This window comes from Protopterus annectens, chromosome 1.part1 (assembly GCF_019279795.1).
Source record: "Protopterus annectens isolate FY-2018-M chromosome 1.part1, PAN1.0, whole genome shotgun sequence".
Lineage (NCBI taxonomy): Eukaryota > Metazoa > Chordata > Ceratodontiformes > Protopteridae > Protopterus > Protopterus annectens.
Genome location: NC_056726.1, coordinates 1,495,679,560 through 1,495,684,559, shown reverse-complemented (window position 1 = coordinate 1,495,684,559; position 5,000 = coordinate 1,495,679,560). Strand labels below are relative to the sequence as shown.

The window sequence follows — 5,000 nt, the reverse complement described above, 5'->3', positions numbered from 1 at the left end:
TTCGGCCTACTTGTGTGTTGCTCTGCCTGTAGTTCAGAAGGTCCTGAGTTCAATAGTTGGTGAAGGATTACAGAATACTCATTATCGCAACTTATATTTTCAAATGGCAACTTAATAACATTATGAACAAAGTAAATAATATCTTGTACAATATGTGATGACTTGTACTGTCACACAAGAATTGTACGATTATTTGGTTGTGACTTATCTGTTCATTCCCATTATAATCCACAAGGACTCTCAAAATCCACTTGTGCATCCTATAGTTTCAGTGGAGCATGGATAATTGAGCCTGCCGCTATCATTACGAACATGAACTGAAGTCAGTGATTTCAAGAGCTGCAACAGCATTAAAAGACATGTCACAATTTCTTAAATCGCTACTGTTATGAAACATTGAGTACGGCAAGTCTAACAATGGTATGAATGTATATTAAGAGCCTCTTCACTGTGATTCCAAATAAGTACAGGATGGACGACGTATGGCAATTTCTCTTACAAGACAATGTCTATAGCAATAGCATCTTTTCTCAGATATGTTTACTATTAGATAGTATTTTAGAAAACTACATTTTTATTTATGGGAACAAATATTATTAGCAAAAATAGGGTGTTGCTATGGGCATGCACTGTGCCAATAGTTACTTGAATAATGTGATTGCACAGTGGGAAGCCGAACATATTTTTAATGAAGTGAATAGATGGAGGATGTTAATTCCTTACTATAGCAGATTCGTAGACAATATCTTTTTTCTGGATTGGCAACGAAGGACAACTTCTTGAATTTACCAGTTATCTTGGAAAGACTACTACATTCCTAGATTTTGAGATTCAAAGCTCTAAAGACACTTTCAACTTCCTTGACATGACATTGAAACTAAATATGGATCATAGTTTAAATAGCTGTATTCATAGGAAGGAATGCAGGAAGAATCATCTGTTGCACAGGAGCAGCATGCATAACTGAAGCGCATATCCACACATTATTAAAGGCCAACTCCTTAGGATGTCGAGATTATATACCGGTGCTAAAGTTTATGATAATGAGACTGAACAGTTGGCATGACATTTTGAGGAATGTGGTTCTAGGAAGAAGAAAGTTGAGCAAAAAGTTATAGAAAATAAAGGTTTAAGAGCCAAGAAAGGCCGACCATGTTTCTCTAAAGATATAGCAGTGAAAGACTGAGGAACAAAACATGCATTGGAAGCAGAAAATGAGGGACTGAGATTTATGCTGACATATAGTAATGACAATAAACAAGTCAGTGAAATTATTCAAAATAATTGGAAGATATTAGTTTCAGATGATAACAACAGGAATATTGTGGGAGAAGCTACCCGACTTTCCTTCAGAAACAAGAAAAATCTGAAATGTCTTCTATGTCATGATGTTCTTAAAATTAAAGTGAAGCATGCTTCTTTGAGACTAGGTACATTTCTCTATAGAAAGTGCAAGGTATGTGGATATATCAATTCTAGGAATCTCTTAAACATCCCTCAACCTGACAGATATATAGACTGAACCTTTATGCTGAGTGTCCCAGCAAGAATGTCATTTATATTGCCAATTGCCTTCAGTATGTGAGTTTCTATTTAAGAAAAACAGTAAGCTGTTTAGGATAGAATACTGCAACATCTAAATGACATTAGACTGAATAACAAGAATAACGCCTTGGCGCAACATGTCTCTCGGTATCCAGACCATAAGTTTACATTTATGGTTCTATAGACCATTTAGGAGAGCCTACAAGGTGGGAATCTATGTAATCAAACATTATAGGTTCATAGGTCCATAGGTTCATACTAGGCTATCTGCCCTAGGGCATTTATAAGCCTAACCAGAATGTGTTTGGCTTTCGCCACCCATTTAAAATTAATTTTGCTATGCCCTTTTTTGAGGTTAGTATACTGTGCTCTGTCTAACAGTGACACAGAAGTGATACCCGGGGTAAACTTACGATCTCCCATCCACTCATCAAGATTCCTCTTGAAGAGAGTCAATGAGGGACTCTGCCTAACCTGGACTGGGATTTTATTCCAGAGTGAAAGGAGCCTCTGGGTTATGAATTTGTCCCTCCAGCATGTCCTATTTATTTCAGTGCTGAGGTTCAAGTCTCTTGAGCATGTAGCTCGATGGGATTTGGATTTTCTGAGGTGCAGCATGTCCATTAATTCCGGGTTGGACATGGCTTTATACATCAGGCACAGATCACCTCTGAACAGGCGGTATGCCACTGAGTAGAGCTGGAGTTTCTTTAACCGGGCAGCATATGGCATCTGTTTGAGCCCTTTGATCCTCTTGGTGAGGTACTTTTGGGGTCTTTCCAGTTGCTGCAGGTGTCTGGTAAGGTACATCCCAAAAGGGGCATTGTACTCAATTATGGGCCTGATGAGGGATGAGTAAAGAGGCACAATGACCTCCCCTGATCTAGATGTGAATCACCTCATGATTAGGTAGGCCATATAAAATGTTTTTCTAACCACTTTGGCCACGTGGTTGTCAAATGAGAGATTGCTATCAACTTGGGTCCCCAGGTTCCTAATTACTTCTTCTGTACTTAATGTATTACCACCTATGTGGTAATTTGTGTGCACTTTGTTTTTGCCAAAGGGGATGACTATACACTTTTTGGCATTTAGCTTGAGGCCATGGCTCTGGCACCAGTTGTCTGTTTCTATGAGGCCCTTTTGGAGGATGCTTGTGTCAGCTGGAGAGTCGATTATGGCGCCCAGTTTGCAGTCATCTGCGAACTTGGTCAGCCACAGTCCTTCTGTGTTGGCCTGCACCTCCGAGAAATATATACCGAACAAGAGAGGTCCCAGAACTGAGCCTTGTGGGATGCCACTTGTAACTGGTTTGGAGTCTGACATGGCTCCAGCAATTCTAACCATGTGGGTTCTGTCCTTGAGCCAGTTTGCAACCCATCTAGTGACATAGGGGTTTATATTTAAGCCGGTGAGCTTATCTATAATGCCCGAGTGGGGTATTGTATTGAAGGCTTTTGCGAGGTCCAGGTAGGCTGTGTGGTCCACCTTCCCCTCGTCAATGGCCTTGGTGACTGTTTTAAAGAAATCGACCAGGTTTAAGTGGCAGGATCTGCCCTTAACAAAGCTGAACTGGGTAGGATCCAGTGTCTGTAGGTCCCCAATATCTTTATTTATGAGGTCCATGATGATCCTTTCCATAGCTTTGCAGACCAAGCTAGTCAGGCTTATGGGGCGATAGTTTCCAGGATCCGTTGAGGCACCACCTTTGTGGAGAGGGACCACAGTTACTGTACGCCACTCTTTGGGTACATATCCTGTAGTAAGGCTGAGATTGAACAGTAGTTTTATGTTTGGGTTTAGCTCTTCTTGGAGATCATGTAGGATGCAGCCCTGGACACTGTCTGGTCCCATTGATGCTGTGTTTTTTGCTTTGGAGAGGGCAGCTCTTACCTGAGCATCTGAGATGTCAGGGGGGCAGCACTCTGCTGGGATAGATATTTGCCTTTTTGATGGGGAGGGGGGGGAGTTTGCGCTGAATCTGTCAGCTAGGATGTTGGCAATGTCTGTGGGTTTGGTGTATTTTTTGTCATTTTGGACTAATTCTGAGCATATCTGGGAATTACCACCCAGGTTCCTAACATAACTAAAGAAAGCCCTGTGATTATCCTTAGTGTCCTGTGCAATTTTTCTCTTGCAGCTGGCCTTAGACGATTTTATGAGTGCCTGTAGTTTTTTGCTAATACTGATCAGAGATGCCTTCCCTTTTTGGAATTTTGCTCTATCATTTAGTAGCTTCCTCATTCTATTGTATAGTATGTTTATGGCTGGGGTCCACCAGACAGGACGTCTGCCTTTGGAGGATTGGGTCTTGGTTTTATTTGGGATCGCATGATCCATGCATTCCTGAAGGTGTTCATAGAATGCGTTTATAAAGGATTCTGTGGTCTGGGCCATTTTTTCCACAGGCCCGGGGGCTTTGAAGGATTCCACCTCGGTTTTGAGGAGTGTGAAATTTGCTTTAGAGAAGTTTTTCACTGTGGTGAATAGCAGAGATGCATTGGATAGCCGATTTACAGGTTGATAAATTACTGGGACTAAATGGGATGGTCACTTTAAAACCTGTGATTAAAGGATGTAGACTTCATAGATGATTACAATTTGAGTTGACCTGACTGGTTCTCAGTCATTTAAATTTGTCTGTTTTCTTACTGAATGTTAGGATCTGAAGAAGGTTATTTGCCGAAAGCGTTTGTCTTGTATCTTGTAACCTTATTTGTTGTAATTCATGGAGTACTATAGTTTTATTATTTTTTTATTAAATTTGGATTTTACATCTTCACCTTGGTGACAGTTTTACTTTTCTCTTCGCTAATTTTGTTTTTATTTAACTGTTCTTAAGTGTTTGGTGGTGCCTTTTTATTTATTTATTGAATTACACCAATTAATAAGTCACTGTTTTAGCAAAATATATTTATTAAGATGCCATATATAACCAAACTCAGACATATTCTTTCTTCACACAGGTCCTAAGAAAAAATATCTGAGGGAGTAATAAAGTCTTGACCACCTGAATCTTCACAAAAAAAGGCAAATTCTTCACCATGGTGACAGTTTTACTTTGTTCTTCACTAATTTTGTTTTTTTAAACTGTTCTTAAGTGTTTGGTAGTGCATTTGTATTTATTTATTGAATTACACCAATTAATATACCACTTTTTTAGCAAAAAGTATTTATTAAGATGCCATATATAACCAAACTCAGACATATTCTTTCCCCACACAGGTCCTAAGAAAAAAACAAGATCTGAGGGAGTAATAGAGTCTTGACCACCTGAATCTTCACAAAAAAAGGTAAATTCATTTTAGACCACACCTCTTATTTCTCCTGTAAAAAATCAGGTCAAAGGGAGGGCTTTTATGATAGTTATCTGAGTCACATCTACAGCTATCCAAATACCTAAGTATACCACCTATGTGGTAAGATGACAGGTCAGTCCTTCCCAATCCCTTAGA

General features: G+C 39.5%; 1 pseudogene; it reads left to right on the top strand.

Annotated features, from left to right (window-relative positions):
- Window positions 1-5,000, top strand: part of LOC122813818 — a 116,357-nt pseudogene that overhangs the window by 48,045 nt on the left and 63,312 nt on the right.